This window comes from Podarcis vaucheri (genome assembly GCF_965113315.1).
Source record: "Podarcis vaucheri genome assembly, chromosome: 1".
Lineage (NCBI taxonomy): Eukaryota > Metazoa > Chordata > Lepidosauria > Squamata > Lacertidae > Podarcis > Podarcis vaucheri.
This window is the reverse complement of record NC_138759.1, coordinates 28,046,544-28,064,544: the sequence shown is the minus strand read 5'-3', so window position 1 is coordinate 28,064,544 and position 18,001 is coordinate 28,046,544. Positions and strand designations below refer to the sequence as shown.

Below are 18,001 nucleotides of genomic sequence, written 5' to 3'. Positions count from 1 at the left end.
AATCTATGCTCCCTTTAAGTCCATTCTTTGACTTGTTGGATGAGAAGGAATTCACCAGCTTCCACTGAAATGGCCCTACCAGTCCAAATAAGATTCAAATCCTGATGCATGGCAAGTTGACTTCAATAAAACCTAGTTTGCTGTTTTACCTCCACAGTTGGAGGCAGTATGCTGGCATACACTGCATGTGGTCCCTGCTTTCATGCTTCCTACAGCCATGTAGATCAGGCATAGGCAAACTTGGCCCTCCAGAAGTTTTGGGACTACAACTCCCATCATCCCTAGCTAACAGGACCAGTGGTCAGGAATGATGGGAGTTGTAGTCCCAAAACACCTGGAGGGCTGAGTTTGCCTATGCCTGATCTAGATAGGCCACTGCTGAGAATAGGATGCTGACTAAAGTGTTTTGATGCAGTAGGGCTTTGCTTTGGCTTCTATACATTCAACAAAAACAAGGTTCCTTACTGTTCACTAAAAAAATAGGAAACTGAACCCCCCCCCCACTCCAGAAAAAGAGGGAACAAATTTGTGCAAAAATTGCCCATGCAAATTTGTGTGCATAGATATAAAATTCAAATTGGTAGGATTTAGATTTTGATGGCTGAAAGGTCTTGCCTCCCTCCAAGCCTGCAATACCAATAACTTCTCCTTATACAGAAGACCAATAGGCATATTCACCCCAAAGGAATCTCTTCTCCTTCATCTGATTTGCAGTCTGTAGCACAAAGGAAATTGCAGCTATCTTAATCTTTGTAAATAGAACCGCTCTTTAATGTCTTACGCAGAAGAGCAGCCTGTTATGTATGCAGGCATTGCAGGCTGAAGTCAGGCTATATGCATGCAATGCAGACCTAGGCCTTCAGGCCTCCTGAAGCTCAGGAGCTTCATCTGCATAACAAAAGACAGAGAGGATTCTAAAACCCTCCAGTTACACTGTTAGTAGCTGGCAGGCTGCCAATCGCTGCTGAGATAGGGCCAGTGCTGTGATTCGCTAATTGCAGCATTAAGGTGACCTATCACAGGTAGTGTGTGTGTGTTTGCCTGGGCCGGCTTAATAAATAATAATAATAATAATAATAATAATAATAATAATAATAATAATAATAATTTATTTATACCCCGCCCTCCCTGGCCAAGACCGGGCTCAGGGTGGCTAACATCAGGTATAAAAACAATCGATTAAAATAAAATACAACTTAAAAACAGGATTAAAATACAACAAGCCCAGATCAAAAACTCTTTGGGGGGAGAAAACTTCAAATCTTCACCAAGGCCAACTATCCAGACTGGTCCTACATGGGACAGAAAAAAGCCAGGGAAGTCCCCAAATAGGGGTTCCATCACAGAAGGAAAAGGAAAGAGGAGGAGAGGATCAGGCTGATTTTATATATATATATATATATATATATATATATATATATATATATATATATATATAAGGTTTTGGTGTCTTCCCGTGTAAGAGTCGGGGTGTCTGTGCGACGTTTCGACGAGGTCTCACTCGTCATCTTCAGGCTGGTGCTTTCGGCTTCTTGTTACTGGAACAGAGCAGAGTCTGGTGTTTGAGTTCCTATAAATACTGTTGAGGGGTGTGGTGTATAGCCTCCAACGTTCTGGGCAAAGAGGAAGTTCCTAGATTAGTGTGCCTTTTCTTCTTTTGTTCCTTAATTACTTGAGGGATATCTTGGGTGATTTCATGAGTGATATTCAGAATATCACTGGGTGGGTCATTAAGTGTAGATTAGTTGCTAAAGCTTTCGTGTCTTGACCTCTTGAGCTTGTGAAGAGTTTTTCTGAGAAGATGGCTGTGCTGCATTTAGTTGTGCTCTGGCTTGGCTTCGTGTATAGGGGCGAGCTATGGTTTTGTGCCTTGTGCCAGCCAGATCTGTGTAGGGATTGCAGGGGGGTGCAGCATCTGGAGGTGCCACTATAGTTTGGCTACTGGATGGAGTCTGTAATATGTCTGTGGAGAGGGTCTGGGTTTGGGTCTGGTGTGGTTGATTGGTGACGGCGTTCTGTGTGCCTCTGGTTCTGGTGTCGGTTTTTGTGGGGAGGGCTAATTTCCAGATGTCTGGCAGGCGGGACGTGTCGTCACGCTTGTTCATGTTGTGAGGGTGTTTCTCTATCTCGATGGCTTCCATGATTATTCTCTTGTGGTGATGTTCCATGTTAAAGAGCAATTTGGAATCTGCAAAATTAATTTCGTGTCCTGTTTCTTTCATGTGTTGGAAAAGAGAGGAAGTTTTTTCTTCTTTTTTGACGGCATTCTTGTGTTCTGCGATACGTGCATTTATTCGTCTGTTTGTTTGTCCAATGTACGTGGCTGGGCAGACTTTGCAGGGTATATATATACTGGTATATATATAAGGTATATATATACTGGGACAAATGTCCCTGTCTGTCATTCTTGTTCCTGATGTTCCAATAAATCCTCTTTGAGCTGAATCTCAGTCTTGGGTCTTGCCCGAACCCACCTACACTTCACAGCCCATCTTAAAATGCTGGTTGTAATGGTGGGAATTATGTGTGCTGCAGCAATGAGAATAGGAAAGCCCACAAGATTGCAGGAGACAGCAGCCAGTACACTCTGCAACTTTTATTGTCAGTTGTCACCTCTGCGTCTTATTTTCACTTATATACCACTTAATTGCCAAAGTAACTTAAGAACGTAAGAAAACCAGAAGACCCTGCTAGTTCAGGGCAATGGCCCATCTACTGTATTTTTCACTCCATAGGACGCACCTGACCATAAGACACACCTAGTTTTTAGAGGAGGGAAAGAAAAAAAATATTCTGAACGAAACAGTGGATGTATGGTTTTTGTGGTTCATGCTGTGGTCACAGGCATGATATGTGATTTGAGGGTGAGTTTGGGGTAGCCCAATGCAAAAATCCTAAGAATCCATGTGGATCCATGCTTTGTAACCATGTTTTTGCGGCATTGCGGCCCCACGAAACAATGGATGCGTGATTTTTTGGTGCAGGCTATAGCCATGGACATGCTATGTGATCTAATGGTGAATTTGGGGTGACCCAGTGCAAAAATCCTAAGGATCCATGTGCTTTTACCTCCCCCTCCAAGGCAGTCTTTTCATTATCTGGAGCAGTTTTTTGATCCTCCTTTTCTTCTAATTTATCTCTTCATTGCTTTAATGTTCCTGGTCTCCTCTCCTTGCAAGCTCGCTGTCTTTACCTCCCTCCTCCCAGGCAGCCTCCTTTATCGCCAGAGTCCCTTATCTCCCCTCCCAAGCGCTTGATCAGCTGCTCAGCGGCTTTGTTTCAACAGCCCCTTCCCTCTTTCAAAAAAAAAAAGGGGGGGGGAGAGCATGATCTGATGTTTGCCCCTGGGCAATTCAGCTCCAGGGACCATGCATTCACTCCATAAGACGCATAGACATTTCCCCTTACTTTTTCGGAGGAAAAAAAGTGCGTCTTATGGAGCAAAAAATACGGTAAGTCCAGCATGCTGTTCTCACAGAGGCCACCCGGATGCCTGCTAGAAGTGCTCAAGAAGACCACGTACAAGAGCAATCTCCCCTTCTGTGGCTTCTAGCAGCTGATACTCAGAAATATTACTGCTTCCATCCCCATTACTATCTCCACGTCTAAGGCCATGTCCATGCAACACATTTAAATCACCCTTATACCACCTTAAGGGTCACGACTTCCCCCAAAGAATCCTGGGAAGTGTAGTTTGTTAAAAGTGTTGGGAATTGTAGGTCTGTGGGGTCAGCATCCTTAATAAACTACACTTCCTAGAGTTCTCTGGTAAAGTAATAACATGTCAGAGTGACAGCCAAGCTGAGCCTTTCTCTTTGGCATACACAAGGCTGACACACAAGGAGCTTGTTTCACAAGGGAGCATTCAAGCAATTGCCTCTCTCTTTGCAGCTTGAAGTCCTGCAGACTAGGAAAAGCTTGGTCTTAGGCTGCCCTAAAAGAGAACATTTGGAAAATGTGAAGAGATTCTGCCTGGATACCAGAATTCATGTGCTTTGACAGGAGAGGGTTTTGCCTAAGCCGAGCCATAGCTAGACAGTGAGTCTTTTAACCAACCGATTCCCTGAACAACATCAGGCAAAGGGTTTTATGAAAGATGATGCAATTTGCGGGATATTAGCTAATTTATTCTGGTAACTCACACAAAATTAAAGTTTGATGGCCGTCTCCTGTCTAGAAACCCACAATAAACAAACCATTAAATAATTCTTTAATATCAACTTACCGTGCACATTATAAAGTGGCACATTATTTTTTGTAAAATGGATCATTTATAATTTTAATCCAATGTGTTACCTCTGTAGTTTGCTATAAAATGGAAAGTAATGCAATTATGTCTAATCAGCTAGAGCAAAGGGTGGCATTGATAACAACATTAGCACAGGTTTTTTTTTATTATAAATATTGCTTTCAAGCTGAGATCAAGAAGTTACTTTTTCAGTGTGTTCTGCTATGATTCATAATTTGTTTTATTGACTTAGCTTTGGACCCTGGAGCAGTTTTGTCTTTAGCTAAAAAGGCGAAAACCTTAAAAATGATTTCTTGTTGATTAAAATTAACATTTAACAGCTGTTGTGTTCCAGTACACATACTTTTTGACCTCTGTGTTAAAATAAGCAGGTGGTTCAACACTATTGTCAATATTATTATAAGTATAAAGAAGCTGCTGCTATTTAAAGCAGGGAAATGTGCATTCATTATCAAACCTATTATTAGCTTTTATACTTAAAAAAAAAAATATTGCTGGAATGATTTCTGTGTCAGTGTAAATACAGTTTCTCCCCTGCATGTGTTTAAGAACATTCTTTGCTACATAGTGAGAGAGAAAATAAAGTAAAATCTGCTTGTAAATATGGATCAGCTGAGGTGGTGGGAGAAGGATGTTAATGCAGTAGTACATATTTAAAACTCAACATTTCCATAGATCAGAAGCAGCTGCATGTTGCTTTTGTACTTCTGGGGTTCAAATGAGAACAGGTCTTAGAACGACCCTATGTAATAAGCCCAGAATAGATTAGCGCAATATTTTTATTATAAATATTGCTTTCAAGCTGAGATCAAGAAGTTACTTTTTCAGTGTGTTCTGCTATGATTCATAATTTGTGTTTTATTGACTCAGCTTTGGATCCTGAAGCAGTTTTGTCTTTAGCTAAAAAGGCGAAAACCTTAAAAATGCTTTCTTGTTGATTAAAATTAACATTTAACAGCTGTTTTGTTCCAGTACACATACTTTTTGACCTCTGTGTTAAAATAAGCAGGTGGTTCAACACTACAGTGGTACCTCTGGTTACGTACTTAATTCGTTCCGGAGGTCCGTTCTTAACCTGAAACTGTTCTTAACCTGAAGCACCACTTTAGCTAATGGGGCCTCCTGCTGCCGCCGCGTCTCTAAAGCATGATTTCTGTTCTCACCCTGAAGCAAAGTTCTTAACCTAAGGTACTATTTCTGGGTTAGCGGAGTCTGTAACCTGAAGCGTATGTAACCTGAGGTACCACTGTATTGTCCTCATCAGTGTTTTCCCACCCTGGCTCTAAAGAAAAGGTTGATTTGTGTTAGCACTAGTAGCAATGCAAGGTGAAGTGTTTTTCTGAACAATATAATAGAAAAGGGACAGGAGCTTTTAGAAGGTCTAAGGCAGCCACCATGTTCATTTTCTTGTTCTGCTTCAACGTTTCGCACAAAGTTTATTTTTTTATGCAGCAAATCGCCTCCTAGAAAATGCTTTCAGAAGCTGTTCCTATCAAAGTGGAGCCAAATAACAATATTCATGCAAATTTCACTTTGGTGAGAATATTGCATATTCAAACAATTGCCAAGCGGAACTGAGAATCGAGCACTGCAGATTTGCATCGAGTGTGACCTTTGTCACTTTGAACATGATTTGTAACAAGAATTTAAGTGGCAAGGGGATGAAACAGCTGTAGTTCCTAGTTTAGCATGCTATCAATATTTTACAGTGAAATGGTATCATGTCTGTTGTTCTTAAAGTGGAGAAAAGGTACAAAAGTGGGTTGGAAAGTTACAAAGATGGGAGCTGTGTACAAATCAAAATTTTGGATATTCTTGCTGGGAAGTTGACTTGCTTTCACAGGTTTCTTTCACAGCCTCTTTATTTAAGGTAGATAAGGACAAGATGAAATTATACAATTGAATATAAATATAGATGGGAAACGGCTATGTCTTGTCAGTACTTATCTACTTTACAAAAATTTCACCTATGATCTTTTTCTTTTACCTCTTTATTTCTTCTTTGTTCTTTTTTCTTTTTTCTGATATCTTATATTTCATTTCACTCCTTTATTGTGAATAGCATTTTATAGAGGTATAAATAATTGTAAATATGAAAAGAGACAAAATATTCTATAATTTTTTTCCTTGGTTATATGTATTTTCTTTTTCTTTTGTATTTTCTTTTGTTGTAAATATGTATGTTTTCTAATTTGTACTTAATAAAAATATTTAATAATTTATTTATTTATTTAAAAGAGATAGTGATGACCAACCATTTGGACAGCTTTAAAAGAGGATAATAGATTAGACAAATTCATGAAATATAAGGCGATCAGTAGTTACTAACCACAATGGCTACACTCTGCCTCTACTGTTGGAAGTCACATGCCTCTGCATGCCAGTTTCTGGTAGTCACAAGTGGGGAGACCAGAAGACTTGTCTCTGAAAAAATTTACGCATCACTTGGGAAGACAGGTGAACTAATACCAGTGTACTGGAAGAAGCAAAGATCACCAGTGTCGAAGCCATGATTCTTCAACATCAAGTTCGTTGGGCTGGTCATGTTGTTCGGATGCCTCATTATCATCTTCCAAAGCAACTACTCTATTCCGAACTTAAAAATGGAAAGCGCAATGCTGGTGGTCAACAAAAGAGGTTTAAAGACTGTCTCAAGGCAAATCTTTAAAAAAATGTAGTATAAACAACAACAATTGGGAAACACTTGCCTGTGAGCACTCCAGTTGGAGAACAGCTTTTACCAAAGGTGTCATGGGCTTTGAAGACGCTCAAACTCAGGACACAAGGGAGAATCGTGCTAGGAGGAAGGCATGCTTGGCAAATCCACACCGCGATCAACTCCCACCCGCAAAGCAATGTCCCCACTGTGGAAGGACGTGTGGATCCACAATTGGCCTCCACAGTCACTTACGGACTCATTGTAAAAACCGTGTTTATGGAAGACAATCTTACTCGGCTATGAGTAATCACCATCTATTTGCCCACTATGAGAACAAGATGTTGGACTAGAAAAGGCCTGATCCAGCAGACTCTTCCAATGTTCTTATTATCTCTGCAGCAGCTATGCATGATAGTAAGAAATACCACAATTCCACATACGTCTACTCAGAAGTAAGCCCTGTTGATTTCAGAAGAACTTACACCCTGGAAAGTGGTTGTAAGTGGACAGTCTAACAGTGCTATCCTAAGCATGTCTTTTTCAAAGTAAGTCCTACTGAATTTAATGGGTCTTACTCTTAGGTAAGAGGGATGTGGGTGGCGCTCTGGGTTAAACCACAGACCCTAGGGCTTGCTGATCAGAAGGTCAGCGGTTCAAATCCCCGCAACGGGGTGAGCTCCCATTGCTCGGTCCCTGCTCCTGCCCACCTAGCAGTTCGAAAGCACGTCAAAGTGCAAGTAGATGAATAGGTACCGCTCCGGCTGGAAGGGAAACGGCGTTTCCGTGCGCTGCTCTGGTTCACCAGAAGCGGCTTAGTCATACTGGCCACATGACCTGGAAGCTGTACGCCAGCTCCCTCAGCCAATAAAGCGAGATGAGTGCCGCAACCCCAGAGTCAGTCACGACTGGACCTAATGGTCAGGGGTCCCTTTACCTTTACCTTTACCTTTACCTTTACCTTTATTGTTAGGTAAGTGGGGTCAGGATTGCAGCCTAAGGATGTGAAGATTTCTGCAGCTGAAGGGTTTACAGGATGATAGAAGCTGATAGTTAAATTTCCACAGGCTTGTTCTATAACTCAATAACTCATTCTAAAAAAAAGCAAAGGAATTATTCTTTCTTTCTTTCTTTTAAGAAGATGGGCTCTCTATTAACCTTTCAGGAGCAGAAAGCTCTGGAGTTCAAAACAGCTATTGCTAATTTCCGCTTATACTCTCAAAGGCTCTCATAGCCACCAGATGCCAGTTTGGGTCATAAAATTTAAAGGATGAAAAAGCCATTTCCCAGCTTTTTTGATTATTAGTTATTTAACGCCATTCGTGTCTATGGATCTTTCTGTGAGTGGACTTTCATACCCTTTCCTGATTGTTCTTCCTAATCACAATAATCAATGAAGGAGCCTTAGTCTTTGCCCTGAGCCTATTGCAACACAATTTTCAGAATACCATAGGACTACCACCCTCTCAATAAGACAATTGTGCGAACATCTCATAAATATATATAGCTGTGGCGATCACACAGGGTCCCGGACCTTTAATGGTCTATTGATCCCTGTGCCACCACTGTGCTCACTTCCTCGCTGCCACCAACCAGTTACTCTCTGGTAAAACACGGAGTCCAGGCAGTTGTTAAAAGTGAACAAAAAACCCACAAATTTATTTTACAGACACTAACAAGTTTATGGTTTCCCCGATAATATTCCTGTCAGTATCTTAACTTTAGTTTCTTTACCGGCCTAAACCTTCCTAATACCTTCTGACTGATTATCTCAACTGTTTGACTGACTCCTCTTAACAAATTCTCTCACTCTCTCACACCAAACTAGCCCCACCCACAGACTTATCTTATCTGTCTCTTCTAACCCCAGACTGTCTTCTCCACCCTGACTCAAATCTCCCCCTGGGTTCCCATTGGTTAGTCATTTTACAATTAGTTAACCCTTTCCCTATGAACCCAGTATGATGTCACACACATAGGAGGGCAAACGCCACATCAGCCTATCCCACAAGTTGTCCAGGGATGGACAACACCATAAAAGTGAAATATTTAGAATATAAATATTTCTAAAAATATTTAGAAATATAAGCTGGCTTGCAATTAAACCTTGCAGTTCTCTTCTTTGCTTTCACTAGGGGTGGGGACTTGAGAAAACCTTGCAATCTTCAGACAGTCCTGCATAACTGACAAATGTGGTCTTATTATTGAGAATACCTTGCTGCCTTCAGACATTCATATTGTTGTTTTTTTCATTTTTTTTAAATTAAATTTTCTGTTTTACATTTTAGAATATTCATTTAAACAACCTTAAAATATCGATGACTTCCCTTCTTTTCTTACCATGGTTTATTTTGCATAACATAAATCCCTGCATATTTTACATAAACTAAACCATTCAGTATTTCATTATTACATCCATCAAAACTTATTTACACTGTTGAATTTATCTTAATGTTGCCAATGTTTTCAAGTGTACACAATTTCCCCCCATATAATCAACAAACATTTTTCAATCCTCATTAAAAATATGTGCTTCTTGTTCTCTTATTCGATTTGTTAGGTCTGCAAGCTGCACATTTTCTATCAGTTTAAGTTGCCATTCGTCTTTAGTTGGTACCTCGCTCGTTTTCCATTTTGGGGCTAACAAAACACAGGCCGCCGTAGTGGCATATATAAATAGCCTTTTCTGACAAGTGGGAATTTCTGTCTGAATTCTCCCTAACAAAAAGGAGTCTGGTGTTTTTTTTTTGGGAAAAGTACTTTTAAACATTATTTTCAATTCATTATGAATTATTTCCCAATATTCCATTTATCCTTTTACAGCTCCACCACATATGATAGAATGTACCCTCAGGGTACTGAGGGCATGTTGCAGAAAAGAAACCTCAGGGACAATGAGTGGAATTGGCTATCATCCAACAGCATCACCCCGGCACCTCCACTAGCTTCTGTTTAATGACTTCATCAGCTAGCTTCATCCTGCCAGCTCCCATGGCTTTCATCTATTCATATATGTATCCATTGGTTTTCTTTCATACAGCACATTCACATGCATGCACACAGCATTTGCACTGACCGCATTAGAAACCTTCTACCCATCCACCCACACGCAGCAGGCATCCATGAAAAACATTCATTCATTCATTCACTCACTCACCCATTCATTATTTTATTTGTATCCCACCTCTCCATAGTTGAAATAGTGCTCAAGGCGGCTTACAACATGACAAGATTTACATAATTACCAACATTAAAAAGTCATAAGCAATAAATAAAACACATCAAAAAGTACACAACCAAATGGAAAACCATTTCCACATAAATAGTAAAATCTAAAACGAAGAATACAGCATTAATATCAATCACAATTTAAAATGACATAGATAAAAAATAAAAGCAATTCAAAAACAAAAATGGAGCCCTCTCTGCCCAGCATGGGCAGCAGCAGTCCTTTATGGAGCCTGTCAGGCCCCGCCCCAAGCCAGGTGGAGAGAAGTAGGGCGGAGCCCTTCAGGCTCCCAACAGACACATTCACTCATCATTCACTCTCCATTCATTCACATTCATGCTCCAGCTTCAACTTACAAAAATCCACCAGCTTCTGTTGGCCAATTTCAAAAGATGAAGACGATCAGCCTGCTTCAGCCTGCTTCAGTCCTCTGACTTCCAAATACGAGCTCCAATAGGTCCAGCACTAGACACCAGGAAGCTTCTGACCATGGGTATGACGAGCCACCTGAAAGCTATAATCCCACTCAGCAAGTGAGCTTACCTTGTTATTACTCCATAACATTCTGCTTCCAGAAGATCACCTCTTTCCATCTGCCAATTTGCCTGCTGCAGGTGGAAGAAGATAGGAGAATGCTTTATGCCAGTCATCGTCGTCTGTGTTCTGTAGGGAAGAGAGAAATGCTTCCCCTTTAGCCTACCAGCTTTTCTCATGGCCCATCTTTGTATCCGCTGTGTTGCTATGTGCTTTTGTGACATCACAGGCAGTAGTCAGCCAATGGCAACAGAGGGAGATGCACCATCACAATCTCTTCAGGTCTCACAATTGCAGACACACCTCAGCAGTCAGGCCATTGTCCACTTAGCTCAATAACATCCACAAAAGCAGTGGCTTTCCAGGGGACTTTTTCAGCCCCATCTGGAGATGCCGGGGTTTGAACCTGGGACCTTCTGCATTCAAAGCTGGTGCTCTACCACTGAGCTATGGTGCTTCCCCATTAATTGTATAGAAATTGTGTAGAAAGGAAGAATACAGACAGGGTGATCATTGCTGTTCTTCTGCCACTTGAAGCAATGGCAATAGTTTCCCCCCCCTGTAAAAAAAAAAAAAATAGAAAGAGAGAGAAAGAGAAAAGACTCCAACATTCTCACCTGCTGTTTTTTACATTGTAGAACAATTCTAGGGACTTGTTTTTCTGGCCCGCTCTGTCCTGACGGGAAGCCTGTTGGCAAAGGACCAGTCATGCCATTTGACAATGTCATTTTCATAGCACTGAACAAATCTTCCTAACAAATGCGTAAAGTGCTTTGTCTAGGTTATTAAGTTAGTCTTCCCTAAAGGATCAATAAACAGAAATATAAGTGCATAATCATAATTTATAAAACTTCTAATCTTTTTAACTGCTATAATAATCTTTTAGGAGCCATGGTGGGCAAAAGATTGGCTGTGGGGCACTTCTGTGGTGTGTGTTCTGGTTTATGTGACTTGAATATTTACAAAATGTTGATTCCTCCCTCCCACTGCAAGCTGGAGAAGAAGAGAAAGCAAACTCGGAGACTGGTAACTCTCTATCAGAAAGCCAGGTCTGACTGTGTAACACATATAATACACATATATGACTCCTTTATGAATACTGTATATGAATATGATAGTATATGAATATATATGAATATTATAATATTAATTCATATTATAATATGAATATAACTGTATACATACAAAGACAGTCTGGTTTTCTCATCTGTTTAGGTAATTTGAATTATGGACTCCAAAAACAGCTGTATAGTTACTTAACATATTTATATTTATTTTTCTTTTTAGCATTATCCCATTATAGTACCTGGGAATTAGAGTGACCATAAAATCAAGAAGATCTGTTTAATCAGTCTGGAATTTGTAGATAGGGATCTGCCTGGTATGGGTTATAAGAGGGCCAGTGTGGCGATCACACAGGGTCCCCGGACGTTTGACGGTCTATTGATCCCTGCGCCACCACTGTGCTCGCTTCCCCGCTGCCACCAACCCGTTACTCTTGGGTACACACTGAGTCCAGACAGTTATTAACATTAAACCAAATAAACAAGTTTATTTTATAAGCATTAACAAGTTTATGGTTTCAGATAATTTTTCTTTTCAGTTTCTTAACCTTAGTTTCTTTATCAGCCTATACATTCCTAATACCTTCTGACTGATTATCTCAACTGTTTGACTGACTCCTCTTAACAGATTCTCTCACATCAGACTAGCCCAACCCACAGACTTATCCTCCCTCTCTCTTCTCTAACTCCAGACTGACTTCTTAACAACTCTAACTCTAACTCCTCCCCTTGGGTTCCTATAGGTTAGTCATTTTACAATTAGTTAACCCTTCCCTTATGATCCCAGTATGATGTCACACACCACAAACGCCACAGCCAGTTTCAAAAAAATGCAATAAATAATGCCAGAGAAGGCCTTCTCAGTTGTGGCCCACTGCCAACAGAATGCTCTCCCAAGTGAGGCCTGCCTGGTGCCGACACTGATCTTTTCAATGCTAGACATATTAGTGATAGGTGAGAGCTGCAGTGCCACATTTGAATGGGAGTCAGCCTTGGCTCCGCTTCATGATGGACTGCCCACCATTTCAATTTACCCCAAATGCAATACCCCATCTCATAGATTTTTGGGTAAATTAAAATGGTGGGTGGCCACTGTAGGTGGTAAGAATTGAGCTGGAGTCCCATTCAAAAGTGGCACTGCCATCTGCACTACTGCTAAAATGCCATGGGGGGCCCAGCGAGGATGATGGGAAGTTTGCACAGCTAGTCTTGGCCAGTGAGTGGCCCTTCTGAGCTTTGGGGACCTTGGCTAATGCCAGGCCTGGCTCCCAGTGCTGCAGGGAAAGGAGCAAGGCAGGTGGAAACAGCCACACTCAGATGGGAAACACAGTCTTTCTCAGCTCTCACAGTTCTTTTGGAATTAGTTCCTTATACTCATACTGGGCGGGACATTCAACTTTTGCCACTCCAGCAACTACAGTGGCTCTCTGCTATAGTGTCCCAAAAGGTTATTTAATGCTCAAGAGCAGCATTCAGGGGCCAAGTGGGGTCTCGTGGGTAGAGGTACATCAGTGGAAATCTGGAGCCCCACCCTGGATTTGTGGGAGGTCCTTTCTGCTAGTGCAGAGCTACCACTTGATACAATCCAATACATTCAAATTAATTTAGTGTTAACTTTAATCAGCAGTAAAATAACCCAGAACTGAAAATTAGCAAAGAAATCATTAATATAGAAACATAAAATTACAATTCATTATTATTATTTTTAAAAATGTAATTAAAATCCAGTAGTTAAGAGCAGTGAGTAAACAAACCATTAATACAGGAAAGTATAAAACTGCATTTCCTTGGTTGGATGCGTCATTAAAGCTCACAAAAAAATCATTCATTATCCTACTATATAAAAAATATGACTGATGTTAGAATTTCTAATGCCATTGTTAGATGAGGGGGAAAATAGAGCCAGCAGCCTGAATAGCGTGTTCTGTTTTGTTGCCTAGTAATCAAAGAGGGAAAGAATTAGAATGTGGTTTGTGTGAATTAGAATGTGGCTTTCAAATCCTGGTAACTTCAGGGGAACTCCTTGAGGGAAGCCATAGGACTGTCTGAAAGCTGCCATCTTCTCCAACCTTGACAAGCTCACAGACTGTATATACTGAGTGATTATTGCAGGCCTATGTGTTAGGTGTATGCATGCCCAAAACTCACATCCAGTGGTGGCTGGTACCCATTGGGACTGGTAAGGAAGAAGACATGGAGGACAGCAGTGATGGGCAGAGCAAACTAATCCCGCCCACTTCCTCCTCCCCACTGACTTCTACAGGGACAACCCCGAAAGCTGACAGCCAGGGTTATCTCCTGGACTGGCTGCTAAGTAAGAAGGCAGGCAGGTAGGGTTGACTGAGGTTGGTGAGGCATAGCTCCATTCACCCTAATGGAGATTCACCTCCACTGCTTGAATCTCTTTGCTTAAAAAGAACGTGTGAGGTTGTATGGTTGGTGTTGCGACCACAGCTATAGTAAAAGTGACCAGACTTAACAAAAACAGGGCTTTGAATGTATTATAAACATGCAACACCAGATGGCGCTGGAGAGCAAAAAAAAGTTCTTTGCGATTTTACATCACAGTTTTTTTCTTTTGTTATAACATTTAATTTCTGACTTATTTATAGTGGCTTTTTTCTGTGTGTAGATCCAACCCCCTCTCCATGAGAAAGCCACCAGAGCTTTAGGAAGGAGTCAGTCCCTCTCAAGTACAGTAAGTGGGCAAATGTTGTGTGTGTGTGTGTGTGTGTGTGTGTGTGTGTGTAAACAGAATTTTTGTGGCCCTTTTCGCTTCCTCTCAAATCCAAATGTCCCTGCATGTCTAAAAAAAGTTGGTGACCCCTAGCCTAACCACATTACATGTTTAACAAGAACTGTGCAAGCCTCTTCTTTTTTAAGTACACCAAATTATGTATTGGAAGATGATATTGTTCTCAAGATCACAGTGTGCAGAGTGTAGAGGTTAAAAGCTTCATTCCCCAGCAACAATCTCAGTGAACTTCACCCCCTAGTGACAATTAACATGAGGAAAAAGGCTTCCATTTTCTCAGTGTGACTTTCTCCCCCCCCCCCCCCGTACTAACTGGCACAGCGGGGAACTGTGGTGGGAAGAGTGAATGGTCCCCTCACAGTGTGCTGTGATCCTGATAAAATTTGGGTGGGTAGGGGGAAGATGCCTGATATTTATTTTTCAAACACTCACAACATAACTGCTTATCACACCATTAACATTCCTTGTAGTTAGGTCCCTGAAACACCTCTCTACCCAAGAAAGTTGGAAGCACAGATCTGTAGCATAATGTTTGCAGAGCCATGCAGATAGACTAATTTGTGTGTAATACATAATGGCTCCAAGGCTTGTTGTTGATGAGCATCCCACACATGTCAACTGCGAGTGCAACATTTCGTTGGACTGGGGCGACACAGCTTTTTAAAAAGATACATCACACAGTTAACTGCATCTCACTTGCTTCTCAAAATGCCAATATATTTAATGAAACATTTCATGTGCAGCAGGGTTTGGGGCAGCCTCACTGCTAAATGTGAAGCTGTTCTGAATCTCATTTTCTAATAATTTCTAATTCCTACGTATATATATTTTTCTACAAACCAACAGAAAACCCAGCACCTCCAATTCTGTATGCAGCAACAGACCAGCTTTAGAAAATGTCACATTTGGGAGAGGCAATTAAGCTGTTTCTGGGAGCCGAGAAAGCTCTTTAATAATTCTAACAAGGGCATTTTAACAAGGGCATTCTTGGAGATACCCAGAAAGCCTGTGGCTAGAGAAAATATAAGCTGAGGTTGCAGCCTGCGTTCCTCCATGTGGTGGGGGCTGTGCTGGTTCCCTGCTGAATTAAGTCTTTTTTGAAAGTGTTGTACAAGATGTGGATGCCTGCTTGGTAAAAGTGTCCTTTGCCAGTACAGGTGCAAAAGCACTTAGTTTATTTTTATCACAGTGACAAGAAACAGAATCAGCTTAAGTGCTATGTCTAGTAACTATCCATTCCTAGATTGCTCTAAATCTGTTTCCTCTATATCTGTACACCAGTATCCACTGGAACAATGGATATTCTAATGAAGAGTGCAGCATTCTCCAATGAAAATAGGGAGAATGATATTTTTACCATTTATAGCCCACACATTTTACTGGGCTGCCCCAGCCACTCTGGGCAGCTTCCAACATATATAAAAACATAATGAAACATGAAACATTAAAAAAAAACCCTATACAGGATTGTCTTCAGATGGCTCAGGGGTTGGATAACTCCATACCCTCAAACATTTCTCCAATGAAAATAGGGCATCCTAAGGAAAAGGGGAACATTCTGGGATCGAATCAGAAACCAGGATGGCTTCTCTAAATCAGGGGCATCCATAGAAAATAGGGAGACTTGGAGGGTCTGTAGAAATGACCGCTCCCCACATCAAATGGGGGGTGCCTTTTGTGTGGTCGTGTGCAGCTCCCTGGATCCCAGTGCAGCTCCTGGTAGTTCGGGCTGGCTTCTCCCTCCCCAGGCTGGATACCTGGAGGTCTCTGCCTACATCAGCCAATCACCCAATCCCGCCTGGGGAGGCGTTGCCAGGGGATCAGCCATGTAAGGGGAGGGACTACCCTGCCCACACAACAGAAGGTGAATCTTACCTGCGAAGCGTCGGTTGGCTCCAGAGCTTCTCCTACCCTGCCCTCCCACAGTTAAGTCTTCTTTTGCAAGTAAACCTCTTCTCTACAGGTACGCAGGTGCTGCTACGTCATGGTCGCTGTTGAAGGGCCAGAGAGAATTTTCCTGCATTGGCAGGTTTTGCCTTTCCTGTAGCAAAATGTCACATCTTTAGTGGTTTCAGGCCTTGGGCGGAATCCTTTAGTCTCGCTTCCTAAATGGGAGGGAGGGTGTAAAGTGGTGACCCATGCCCCCCTTGCGATGGTGATCTCAGGGTTCCCCGTTATAGGGGTCTTGAGGGGAGGCATTGGCCATACGCTGAGAGGTTGTCATTGCTCTCCCCTCCAACTGCGGCAAAACGGGGGGCGGGCTCTCTGCTTGAACACATGTTCTCCAGAGCCAGCCCAATCCCCACACATTCTGGATAACCCTGATGTCTCTGGGATCTGGGAAGGATAGCCGCCCAATGCCTGAGCCAAGGTCTCCCAAATCCAAAACTTAATAAAGTTGTGGCCAATTTTAATCCCATAGCACGTTGTTTTGAGTCATTATTCCACTTGGGGGTCGCCTGGGGTTGGGGGGACTCCACCTGTCCAAGCAATAGACAAAAAGCAATGTGCATGCTTTTGAGGGCCAAGCTAGACATGACGGCTATTCTCTACCTTTGACATTGGAAGCAGTAATCTCAGTTGCTGGAAACCACAGAAGGGAAGAGTGTTCATATGCTTGGAGCTTTCTTGCAGATGTGTTTCTTTGATTATTATTTTTTTAATACCCTGCCTTCCTCCCCTGTTCCATAGGCATCTATTTGACCACTATGAGAACAGAATGTTGGACTAGATGAATCATGGGCCAGATCCAGCAGACACTTCTTATGTTCTTATAGAGAGCCAGTGTGGTGTAGTGGTTAAGAGCGATAGACTCGTAATCTGGGGAACCGGGTTCGCATCTCCGCTCCTCCACATGCAGCTGCTGGGTGACCTTGGGCTAGTCACACTTCTTTGAAGTCTCTCAGCCCCACTCACCTCACAGAGTCTTTGTTGTGGGGGAGGAAGGGAAAGGAGAATATTAGCCGCTTTGAGACTCCTTCGGGTAGTAATAAAGTGGGATATCAAATCCGAACTCTTCACCTTTGCATTTAGGGTGCACCTTTGGGGAAAAAAACAAAAATAACAGTTCTGGGAGGAGGTGCTAATGATAATTGTCAGGACTGAAGCGGATGGAAAATGGCAAATTTAACCCTTTCCTGCTGTTTCATTCTGGAACCTCTCCCTTTCCATAACTGTTAAATTTTTCTCCAAAACCTTAGTTTTTTGTTTATTCAACTTGAATCCTGCAACTTGACCAAATTCTTGGATTAGTTCTAAAACCCTTTTCGTACTAGTGTCTGGCTCTTGTAAGTACCAGGTCATCTGCGAAGGCCCTTAACTTATACTGTTTGGCTCCGACCTGAACCCCTTTAACCAGCTGGTCACTTCTGATCATGTTTAGCAAAACTTCCAGGACTGAAATAAAAAGTAATGGGGAAATTGGGCACCCCTGTCGTGTCCCTTTTTCTATTTTAAACTCTTCCGTTATCACATTATTTACAATTACTTTAGCCTTTTGTTCTGAATATATTGC

At 41.8% G+C, this 18,001-nt stretch overlaps 1 long non-coding RNA gene across 3 annotated transcripts in view; it reads right to left on the bottom strand.

Annotated features, from left to right (window-relative positions):
• Positions 1-10,861, bottom strand: part of LOC309538747 — a 96,804-nt gene extending 85,943 nt beyond the window's left edge. For all 3 annotated transcript variants that reach the window (XR_014222315.1, XR_014222316.1, XR_014222317.1), the window contains exon 1: positions 10,678-10,861. This is a non-coding gene — a long non-coding RNA (uncharacterized lncRNA). The remainder of the gene's footprint in view (positions 1-10,677) is intronic.
• Between the last annotated feature and the right edge of the window lie 7,140 nt (positions 10,862-18,001).